Source organism: Sinocyclocheilus anshuiensis, unplaced genomic scaffold (assembly GCF_001515605.1).
Source record: "Sinocyclocheilus anshuiensis isolate Anshui unplaced genomic scaffold, SAMN03320099.WGS_v1.1 scaffold1425, whole genome shotgun sequence".
Taxonomy (NCBI): Eukaryota; Metazoa; Chordata; class Actinopteri; order Cypriniformes; family Cyprinidae; genus Sinocyclocheilus; species Sinocyclocheilus anshuiensis.
In genome coordinates, this window is record NW_015551044.1 from 273,313 (window position 1) to 286,549 (window position 13,237).

At 33.2% G+C, this 13,237-nt stretch overlaps 1 pseudogene; it reads right to left on the minus strand.

The window, feature by feature from the left end:
• The window catches only part of LOC107661617 (titin-like), a 76,374-nt pseudogene that overhangs the window by 38,625 nt on the left and 24,512 nt on the right, over positions 1-13,237 (minus strand).

Genomic DNA, 13,237 nt, shown 5'->3' on the forward strand with positions numbered 1-13,237 from the left:
GTGGAGCTGAGCGGAGCGCACACGCATAGAGCGGGATAATACGCAGAGCGTCACACCACGTGAAAGTGAAACTAATGTTCGGTTAACTAATTTTCGGCAGCCGGAATTTAGGTGCATCTCTAATTATTGGCGACATCAGAAATGGATATTATATAATAGATGCTTTTTTGAACATTTTAGCAATTTAAAAATATTAAAAGATTTTTTACACGGCACCCCTGCTCTCGACAGACGGCACCCCAGGGTGACGCGGCACCCCGGTTGGGAAACACTGGTATAGCAGACTAGTTTATGAGAGTTTCCACTTGACTACATTGTGTATTTATTCGTGTGAGACTTACTACAAACTCACTCCCACCCAAGACCCGGTCAATACCCATAATGCAGTACGGTAAAAGCATAAGGTCACTGGTCATACTCAGACCCCAGGGGAGTTCAGACAGAGCTTTTAGAGATGACCTTCAACCCAACACAACTGTATGTGTGTTTGTTAAAGGTTAAAAATGCTCTGCTTTTTTTTATCGTTTATGTGTAACAGGTAATGCTATATTTGCTGCATGTATGTGTTTTTGTGAATACTATAGCAGGTAGTATTTTTCTGTGTGTGTTCTGCATGTCGCAGCGTGTGGTTTCAGTGGGGCGTCTCACTGCACAGCAGAAAGTGAATAATTTACATAGACTGCAGCAGAAAATGTGAACTTGTGTGTGTGTGTACGCCAGAGATCCAAGCTAGATTCAGTGCAGAAACTAGGTTTTTTTAGTGCGTGTAGGGGAAAATAGATTACAAAGAGAGAAAGCACGGCCTTGTACACACACAAAGAATGTCTCCTCAAAGCTTCTTCAACACGCAAAGACTGAGAGCGAGATGGAGGGAGGGAGGTGAAGGGGAGAAATGCAGCAGGTTTAGTTAGGGAGGTTTTCTTCTGTATTTTTGGCCATCCGCTGCTTTAGAAGTGTTCAATGAAAATCTGATCATTGTAGTCACAAATGTCACTATTTTCTTTCTTCAATGTAACAATGTTGGATTGAATGTCTGAGCTTTTATTTTCCATACCAGGAAAGTGAATTTTGTGTTTTCCATACAAAAAAAATCCCTGTAAAAGTCATCCGCACAACTTGTGCGCAATATTCAAAGTCTTTCCAAAAGTCATACAATACCTTGTTCTGAGGAACAGGCCAAAATTGAAGCCATTATTCATTGAACATCTACAGCAGCTCTCAAATCTCATTCAAAGTCACATTTTGCATATTAACTGGTCACATGACATGTGAGAACCAATGTCATTTGTTGTCAATGATGTCATTTTAAAAATAGAACACAAGCACATATAAGATTAGCTAACTATCAGGCTTACATTTCTTAATAAACTCTTAATAAAGACTACTTTTATGTTGCTTTTTTTTTCCTTTATGAAGGTCACCATCCACTTTCATTGAATGGAAAAGAGCAGCTTGGACATTCTGCCTACATCTTCAGCGTTTCAAGGAAGAATGAAGGAACACCGGGTCAGAATGACATGACGGTGAGTAAATTATGACATTATCTTTATTTGTGGAATGAACATGCTTTCTATTGAACAAAAACATCACGTCTAATGTGATGCACAAGTGAGAGCTAGAGAGAACCAATCAAATATTTAATGACTACAATATATATTTCTTAGAAATAGAATAATGCACTTAAAAAGAGTGTTAACACAGATAGATAGATAGATAGATCTTAGCACAGTTTAATAGTTCTCTTTTTTTCACACGAACACTGTTTACTGCTTTTTTTATAGTACATACACATGCAATAAAAGATTATTAAATTCTGGACTCTTCCTCACTACGTCTCTTTCCTGGTCGTTGCATTAAAAAATAACTCATACATTTGGGAAGGAGGAAACAAACACACACTTAAACATTACTGCATAAGAACTTAAATTCAGAGCGAGAAGAGGCCTAATAATTCAATTTTCAGTACCTACATCTAACATCCATTTTCTCTTCTTCATCCGCTTTCTGTTTGCTAACATTTATATCTTCCTGCATGAGCTTGTTCTTTCACTCTAGTGGTAAATATAGAATAATGTATATAATATACTGTTATGTATATCTACAGTGTATAGTAATTCTGTACTAAATATATAATCAGTTTTCTTCATAAAGTAGATCATATAGTAGCAGGTACTGAGTTGTGCACTGTTCAAAACTGAATTGAGAATTTAATTCTGTAAACATGATGTGGAATTGCAATATACATTTTAATGTAAGTAGAATTAAAAATGCATTGAAATTCAGTGACATTTATGTCATTAATTGTTTTCATAGAAAATCAGGTTTGTCTAAACAAACTTTGAATGTTGGCTTGATAAAGCTTTGAAAAGTCCTAAAAAAGGCCTCATGGATGGGTGGGTAAAACAATGGATAAAAAGATACATAGAATGATAATAGTTTGAATTAGTTTTTATTTTTATATTTTGCATTTTTATTTATTTTTGTTAAAATTTAATCATTTTGTTTTGTTACATAGAACAATGGCTGGGTGGATGGATGGATGAAACGATGGATTAACAATGCATAGAGTGAAGGATGGGTGGATGAATTAAACAGTGAATGAATAATGAATGGATGGGGGGATGCATGGATGAAACGATGGATAAAAGGGTGCATAGAACGAAAGATGGGTGGATGGATGGATGAATGGAAAAATTAAATGATGGAAAAAAGGATGCACAGAGCGATGGATGGATGGATGAAACAATGGATAAAAGGATGCATAGAATGAAGTATGGGTGGACGGATGGATAATTGGATAAATGAAACAATGGATAAAAGGATACATAGAACAATGGATAGGTGGATGGATGGATGAAACGATAAATGAAACGATGCATAGAACAATGATGGATAGATAAAAGGATGACTAAAACGGATGGATAGATGAATAGATAACACGAAGGATAAAAAAATACATAGAACGATGGATGGATAGATATAAGTTTGAAATAATATCAATAGAAATTTGAATTGTGTATATATTGTATGCTTTTATATTTTGTTTGTTTATTTATTATTGTATTTAATGCATCCAGGATGCATTACCTATGGTGATTTTTATTAGTTTAGTCAGTTCAAATTCCATTTCAGCTTCACGTGTAGGGTTGCCAGTTCAGTTCAAATTCACACTCGTAAACTGAACGTGAGCCAATTGTAGTATTGTGAATTTTGCACGTTTGTGATATATAGAGTGAGTGTTTATAGTAACAGTGTGTGTAGTGCAGCACTTCCGAAATATGCTGCTGAAGAGTGTGAAAGCTCTGAGTATGCCAATGTTTCAGCATCTGTGAAAACAGACTCTTTCCAAGGACATCCTCACACCTTCCCTCTCTCTCTCTCTCTCTCTCTCTCTAAGTGGTTCTCTTGAGAAATAAAGAGAGTAAATACGGGGATTGCTAAAGAGAAGGAGGCATACGGAGATGTTGAGATGGAAAATGAGAGACATGGGACTTGAAACTTGTTTGTTTGTTTTACTTTGTTTGTTCATTTAAAAACTGAAGGAGTTCTCCTCAGGAAAATAACTGCATTAAAAAAGACACAGGGAGGAGAAGGGATGGATGAGGAAAAGATTTGAGAAAAGTGCTGACAGTGAGTTGGGAGGCGGCGGAGGCAGAATACACTGATTATCAAATCAGCCGTCGATGTGGGAGCATAAATCACTCCGTCTGCACTGACGCCTCTCTCCTGCATCGTCTTTCCCTCTCACTCACACTTCTTTTCTGCTTTGATGCACCTTTGAAGACGTGAGGAAGTGCTGCTCTCTCTCTGAATTATTACTGATTACTGATACATACTACAAGCTCTCTGAAGTTATCAGACATTAACTAGTGTAGTCCAGTGATGGGCTGGGAGTATGAAAATAGTGCAGGACTTCAGCGCATGCATCAGTGTTACTTTAGTATATAATTATTATTTTGTCTGTATTGTTTTTTTTTTTACATTTTTTATTTAAGTTTTAGTTCTAGTTCTGTTTTAATTAATAGTTTTAGTTTAAGCTATTTTTATTATTAATTTGATTTTGTTTTTATATTTTACATTTTTTATTTAATTTTAGTTAAAGACTTAGAGAATTTAGTTATTTTTGGTAATTTTATTTTTTTACATTTTTTTTCAGTTTAGTTTTATCTATTTTTATTAATTATTTAGTTTTAGATGATTTTATTCATAGTTAATAGTAGAATTAATTAAGTTTTCATTTCTATATTTTCCATTTTTGTTTTTTTTCTTCTTTTTAGTATTTTTTATTTTTTGTCTATATATTTTTATTCATTTTTATTTCCGTTTTAGTTTGTGCTATTTTAGTACATTACAATTTTATTTTAGTTTTACATTTTTTGTCATTTATTGTTTTTCTTTTCTTTTTAGTATTTTGTCTATATATTTTTTTTAATTAATTTTTTATTTCAGTTTTAGTTTTTGATATTTTAATACACTACATCAAATTAAATGAATGTTTCCTTGTCAGCTAGCTGCAATTAAATATTATATATAATTTATTTCAGTTAGTGTTTTTTTTTTTTTCAAGTAACTTTGTTGTTAATAACCCTGGTATGCATGATATATGCACATGCAAAATTGTACCTGCTTTATATTCAGTATGATTCGATAAATCTGAAATGTGCTTATGTAATTTTTGCATTGCAAATGCAGCACAATTAAATAAACACAATCAACAAAAAAATCTTCCAGATTGCTAAATGTTAAGAAGGTTAGGAGGCATGCAATAAAATTAGGAGACCCAGGGGAGTCACAGCTCAGAGGAGCTTACTTTGCCGTTTCATTACCTGAAGTAGACATTTTTACTGACTTGACCTGCACTGAATGATGCTGTTAACATCACATACAGTGTGTATGACTGACTTACAGTAGTAGCAGATCAGTTTTGGGGGAAATGATTAATTATCATGAAAATAATGTTGTAATTGTAATGTTTAAAATAAAATACGTGTACATTTTTTATGCAAAATAAATTTTCTTATTTTTTCATTGTGGTTTTGGGCTAAAGTGTGACCTGGACATGCCGTAATGCATCTGACAGTTTGTTTGCTGCAGTCTTTGTAAAGTTCTGATCTCTGAGTTCCTTCACAACTCTATCAATCCCTGTCTGGTGGAATCTGCTGCGGTCTCGCTCTTTTAGTCGCCGCACTTCCTGTGAGAATTCTTTAATGCAGTCTCTCCAGGGGTCGACCGCACACAGTTAACAGAATCTCCACACGCTCTCTCTTCTTACGCCCTTCGGGGGGAGGACGGCACCCAGCTATAGTTATAACTCACAGAGACAGACATCCTGGCTTTTCACAAAGTCACACCGTGTTACGCCTGTAGCAGCTGCGGCATGAGTGTGTGTGTGATCTCTCATGTACTGACACCAGTCAGCCCTCCAGAGCTCTGAGAGCACAGATTATTCATTGGTGACCTGTAGCTGTCACAGCCGCTCTTACACAAATGTATATATATATGTTACTCTGCATCAGGTGTTGGCTCTTGAAATATTTAGGTGCTCTTGATTCAACAATGTTAGGCCCTGTCCACACGGTTATTTTTAAAACAGCAGCTTTTTCTACGCGGTTTGGCCGTTCATCCACACGCAAACGCAGCACCAGGTCACTGAAACCGAACATTTTTGAAAACGCCTGCCAGGGTGAAGATTTTCAAAAACTCCGGTTGCAGTGTTATTGTGTAGACAGCGAAACCGGATATTATATCGCCACCTGTTGGTTTGGCATGCTCTTGACAGTGCTTCATAGCATGCGTTTGCGTTTTCATGTGGATGGAGATTTTTTTTAAACGGAAGAAGGAAAAACTCCGTTTATAAAAATACCTGTGTATCTTTAGCGATGCACCGAAAAGCCAAAAATATTCGACTATAAAAGTGAATTTTCAGATTTGACAGAATTTTTTTTTACCAAAACAGTTGTACTTAATTAGCGCTTATCCGATGGTGCGTTACAACTGCAGAAAGACGTCAATAAAACAGCTTGTGAAACAATGTCACGTAACATTATCCATTACATTCAATTACTATAATATTGTTAGTTAGCTGAAAACACATTTTTTTTCTAGATACATACACTATATTATATATTTATTATATTTTGAAACATAGCGTTATTCATTACATATTGCCATTCAATTACCATAATATTGTTAGTTAGCTAGAATTTTTTTTATTTTTTTGCTGTATATCCACTAAATTCCATATTTGTTAAATTTTTACTTAACCTGTTGTATTCATTCTTTGTTTGAATGAATCAAACTGTCACAAAAACAAGTATTTAATTTAAATATTTATACTTCAACAACAAATATAATTAATATAATTAAAATGAATATAAACAAATATAATTAAAATGCTGACATAAAAGTCTGTGGTATGTGTATTTACACTTTTATATATGACACTTTTTTTTTTATTTCAGTGTCGCTTTTTAAACAAATTTGATTAATTTATTCATTATATAATTTATGTCTGAAAAATCTGTCATGGAAACAAGTTTTTATTATAGCCACCGTTTAAATGTTTATATTTTAACAACAAATCAATGTATAATTTAAAAAGTTGATATAAAATCCTGCCTTTTTTGCAATTGAATCTTTATATATGACTCAGTCTTGACTAAGTGTTGATTATTAAACAAATCTGATTCATGTATTATTAAATAAACTTTATTTTAATTTTTCTGTTAAAGAAAAACTTTAATTTCAGTTTTGGTGATTTAGTAAAAAATGAATTTCGTCATAAAATTAAAATAAATATAATAGCATCACTATTATATGACATTTCTGATCCTTTTCTTTTTAAATAAAACTTTGATAGACTAGGTGACAAAACTCCGTCGTTCTAAAATGTTCATAATTATGACAATATGACCGCCTGTTATTGCAAAATGTCTGCTTACATTAACATATTAATATCTGACCTTTACATTCTGAATTTCTTGACCTGCCACGTAAACTACACCTGTACACAGAAGATAGTCAGTCATTTACATATAAACATCTTAAAGGTACAGTAGCAAACACAGCCTGTTTAATTCTAAGGGTCCGAGGGGAACAGTCCTGATGAACCTAATTTTGTTTCTGGTGTGAGAAACTTTGAGTGACATACAGTAAGTGGACATCAGGGGACAAAGATGCTGTGTAAGACACAATATTTCAGGGAAAAGTGTAGGAAATGTCTCCTTTAAGATAATGTTTGCTCTCTTTTATTCTGTCTAAATCACCTCAGAAACTCTTGAAGGTCATTGAAGCTTCATCTAAATCCTCTGGTCTCCTCCTCATTACAGATTTTCACATTTTCTCAGAACAAACACATTAAAAGCTTCTCAGTTTTGTGCTGATCCGTGTGAAATACAGCTGTCTACCACTAAATTATGATTTTTTGTTTTACATCACATTTTGAAATACTGTATTTTGATTGGTCAGTCACAGCATTCTGCTGTTAAATATTTATGTATAATGACACTAGACTGTATAATTGAACTGATTTCCTACATACAGTAGCTGTGGTAGTTTTGTCTCATATTGTTCCACATGATTTTTGGTCTTGCATAAAATAATAATTACAACTCAAGTCAATATTTCATGTGCATTTATCTATTTGTTTGGTAAGCAGCCGTGTAACAAGCAGAATAAAGTACAGTCAGCTGCTCATTAGTGCAGAAGAAATCCCTTCAGGGTGATACAAGACACCTGATCTGGTTAAATCTGTGATAACCAGCTGACTGTACATTTAGCTTTTGCGTATAAACATCTGCAGGTATAGTGAGGTACAGAAATTGGGGATTTTATAGGTCATGAACAGTGTAATTTTAGTATCACTGATACTGTTATAGTATCTGTTGGCATTTTTAATTAGATTTCATTTTTATGTTTACTTAAGTTTTCGCAAATTTTTTGTCACTATTATTATTTTTTTATATGTCTAGTCATTTTAATGCATTAGTTTATTAGATTATTTAGTTGTAGTTAGTGTTGTACTTAATGTTGCCTTGGCAGCCACCAGAAATAAAATTGTTCACTGAAATAAAAAAATTTATAATAATAATAATAACTATTATTATTTGTGTACTAAATAAATAATAATAATATTTTTAAACATTATTATTTGATAGTTTATATTAATATAATTATATATAATACTATCTTTTTATCATTTTATATTATTATTATTTAATAATATTTATTTGTTAACAAAATGTGTTTTCTGTTTGTAGTTATTAATGAACATATATTTCCCATATAATAATAACAACAACAACAACATTTATCCATCTATCCACCCAATAACTTAATAATAATAATATTAATAATAATAAACTATTACATAGAAAATACCAGGATTTTTTTAAACATTCCCTTTTTGTATTAGACATGAGGGTGAATAAATGACAGAATTATCATTTTTTTGTAAATGATTCCTTTAATCAGCACGAGACCAAAATGGAAAACCAGGAAAACCTTGAGGAAAAAACTGTTCTGGCTCCTATAACATGCACTCGCTCACACAAAACACACACATACACTACAGTCTGCTTAAGACAACACAACACACACACACACACACACACACACACACACACACACAAGAATAACTTATTGATCATCAGATTGTGTTACCAAGGGTGTGTGTGTGTGTGGGTACGTGCATCGGTGTGTTTAAATGGCTCTATTTATGACTAAATACTACAGGAAACATCTCACCAATGACACACACACGTCATCAGTCACTGTCATGTAGAACTGCACATGTCAGGATTATACTTCATACTTTGTGTAGAGTGTGTGAGTGTGTGTGTGTGTGTGTGTGTGTGTCTTTAAATGCAACTAAATGTATGTCAGATTCATCATAGCGGTTTGCAACCTCAGCAGCTGTCCATAAAGAAACAGGTACTGTACGTCACAGCAAAAGATGAGCGTGTGTGTGTGTGTGTGTGTGTTGTGTGTGTCACGCTTGATATTATGAGTGAAAGTCAAGTGCAGTGAAGTGTATCTTAATACAGATGTCTAAATCCTCTCTGAGAGCGGAAATGACAATCCATAAATCTTACAATAAACACGTACTCTCAGTATTCATGTGCTCATCATACAGTAGACATACAGAGACTCTAATATAGATCTGAGTGTGATCTAACACCACAGACAGACGCTTTCATGTTCACTTAATAAAGATTTTTGCTAATATGAATAGCTAATACAATAAGATTTTAGTTGGCACATTTCATGAACAGGATACAAATTTTGGCCTAAATTACTTTAAATTTTAGTTATGTTTTAATTTTTTAAAAATGTAAACATTTTCTTTAAAAAGGAACATTACTGACAGGAATTTTTTATTACAACAACTTGATAACAGGGTTAAGAATAATGCTAATAATAACATAATGACAATTATTATTTAATATTATTTATATTAATATTTTAATTTATAATACTATTATTTAATAATATTTAATTTCAATACAATAACTTGTGTTTTCTGTTTGTAGTTATTGATGAACATTAATTTGGTATATTATTATATATTTATACAAATATGAAATATGTAAATTATGACTATGGCTGGACAGGCCAGAATCTGCATTTAAAAGGGGATTCTAGACTTAACAATGTGTTTAAAACAAGCTATTTGTCATGGTACATTAAATTTATGGTTTATGGTATAGTTTATCAAACATATAAAGTGCATTACTATGTGAGATTCGTGCCCCTAATGCTTTAAAAGTACATCAGGACATCCCATTGTACCCTCTTCATGGAAAGAGCCAGTACTCTCAGTTTTGATTTCCACATTTTAGCATAATTAAATCCACTCCTCAGATTTGAGCCCAACATCAGTGCAGGAAACGGGAGATGATTTGAGATTTGATCTGGGCGGCCCATAGGCATCGCTCTGTGTGCGCTGTGATCTCTGACACATGTTCTCGAGTGAAGCTGCAGCTCGCATGCGTTCTACATTCATTAATGTTCACTGTTGTCTGTCTGCGATGTGGTTTCATATCTCATACGTCAGACGTAGAGGACGTATTTCTACAGTTTTGTAGTATTTTTCCCCTGAAGCTGTTATTTTAGTGTAGTTGAGATACTATTTATTTATTTACATTTGCTTTTATTTTTATATTTTCTGTTTTCATTAATTTTAGTTAAAGTTTTGTTCATTTTGTTGTATGTTTTTGTCATTTGTATTGTTTTTTTATGCGTATAATATTTTTTGTTTCGTCTAATTATATGTCTAATTTTTATTTCAGTTATAGTTTTTAGTTATTTTAGTACTTAAACAAAAACGATAAATGTTGAAAGTGTAAGGGTTGTTGTTGTTGTTATTTCTTTACATTTTATTTCAGGTAAATTACATTTATTTTATTTAATGAAATATGTTTTTTATGTTTTAATTTACTTTAGTCAGACGATATGGTAAGATTTTTTTATATTTTTTATTTACATATTTTAGAGAGAGAGTATATTATTTTATAGTATATTTATTTATTATTTATATTTATTTATTTATATATAATTTACTTATAGATTTTTTTATTTCAGGCCAAAACGTTAATTGGCAAAATCTGTATGGATAGAAGCAAATATTATGTGTAAATATTAAGACAGAATTGAATTATAAATGTAAACTATTCCTTTAACACAGTAGCCATCATGTCATGGTTGGATATGTAAGACAGGGTTATTGTTATCATGCTGTCAGTCCTGTGATAGACCCCAGTGTCTCATTTATATCATTATGACAGTCAATATCTGTACCAGTAATGACTCGAGCATTATTGAAGATCATTTGCTCGCCTCCTGATAGTTTTAATAGTTATTGGTTATGATAACATGCCTTATAATAACAAGCATCTGTTTGCCCTATAATAATACACAACACAATCTGATTAGATGAGCTGCTCCAAATGCTTTATGGATAATAATTGGCCTGACTCAGTAGAGTCGCTTAACTCACAATGATAGCATGGGGTAGATTAGTCATCATCTAATACAGAGTAAGTGAACAAACAGTAATCATTTCTGTGTGGACGTGGCGGGAATAGTGGGTTGCATAAAAAAATATATATATATAAAATAAAGTAAAATAAAATAACTATTATTATTTGAAAATATTAATAATTGTGTGTGTATATTTACAGTCAAACCAAAAACTATTCTGACACCAGATATAATTGTTGATATTGTTTTACTAGTGGGTGCAAGACACTATAGTTCATTTAAGTGAGCAAAATAAAGTGAACTGTGACATATTATACCCAAAAATTGTTCATACAGTGGACTACCAGTAAAACTGATAAAAATTTGTGACCAAAAATTATTCAGACGCTTTGACCTGACCATGTTTTGCTTAAGTGTTTTTTTCTTTACTTGCTAATGCAACCTTTTTACACCACAGACAGCATTGCTTGGTAATTGGTTGACCTAAATTGTGTATTATCTAATTGTGTACTTATATTTAACAGCTGAATAATTTTTGGTTGATTGCAATCCTTTACATACCTTTCTATCAAAGTTATCTGACATTATCAAGATGAATTTGTTCTGACACAGTTTAACTCTGAGTTCTTGTCATATTTTATTACCATTGTCTAAACTATAGCGAATAAACTGTGTTAATGTGAGACATGTTGAAAGTGTCTGAATACATTTTGGTTTGACTGTGTATATATGGATACTTTTATATGTATATAATATATGTTAATTTTAATATTTTCAAATAATGAAATATTAATTAAAAATAAGAATTAACATTTTTAATTCAGAATATCATTATTCAATATTCAGAATATCAATATTCAGAATTCAGAATGTTCATATATATTTACTTTTTCAAGTTACATTTTTAACTTTGTAACTGCAAAAGCATTAAAGGTGCACTAAGCAAATTTTTCCAAACAATGTTGATATTTGAAAGCACCAAAACAAACACGCCCATACCCCAAGAGGACCTCGCCCCTGTTTTGATATCTTTGCCCATCATGTACGTACACAACCATGGCAACGACGATCGCAGAAACAAGTGAAGATGACACACAAGCATATTCAAACAAAAGCCAACACAGATCAGTCTTGTGAAACAAAGCAAAATCAACGTTACTCACCTATCAAGAAGAAAAAAACAATGCAACCTCGGCGTCCGCTTCGAACCCTTCCCGCTCCTTGTGTTCTCTCCACCGAAACCCTTTTTTTTTATTTTTTGTTCCTCCGATATTTACCTCTTTTTTTATCTTCTATCTCTCTCTATCTATAGTCGATCTGCTAATATCAGTCCTGTGCACTCAAATTGAGCGCTCTCTTCTCTCTATCATTACTAGACACTCCCTTTACTGCTGATTGGCTACAAATGTGTTTTGGGACTCAGTCCAACACTGTGGTCAAAAGTGTTTTTCAAATATTGCTTAGTGCTCCTTTAAAAACAAAACATTCATTTAAAAGTGAAGTACGTAATGTTAGCCTCCAACCCATCTAGCATTGGTCAGTCAAACAGATAGTCCCGCCCCCAAACTCACGCCATTGGCTGAGTCTGTGTTGCTGTGTTTTAATATTTAAAGGGTAGTTTACCCAAAAATGAAAATTCTGTCATTAATTACTCACCCTCATGTCGTTCCAAACCCGTAAGACCTTCGTTCATCTTCGGAACACAAATTAAGATATTTTTGATGCAATCCGAGAGCTCTCTGACCCTCCGTAGAAGGCAACACAACTGTAATGATACTGTCTCCGTAATGGCGGCGTGCACAAAAAAGTATTCTTGTAGGATCGTAAAATTACAGTTGAACCCCTGATGTCACATGGACTATTTTACCTATGTCCTTGCTACGTTTCTAGACCTGGGAACATTACAGTTGTGTTGCTGTCTATGAAGGGTCAGAGCTCTCAGACTGCATCAAAAAAATCTCAATTTGTGTTCTGAAGATGAACGAATGTCTTACATGTTTGGAACAACATGAGGTTGAGTAATTAATGACAGAATTTTAATTTGTGGGTTATCTAACCTTTTAACGCTGGTATTTTACTGCTGTTGTTTGTGTGTTCTCACCTGGCCAGCACCTCCACGTTAGAAATGGCGTAGAAGTATTTCAGCAGGTTGTCTCTCTGGACGTACGTTCCTCCGAGAGCGGGCCTGAGGAGGCGGAGCCTGAGATTGGTGAACGTGAAGAAATCTCGTAAACCCTTCATGCTCTCCATCCGTGTG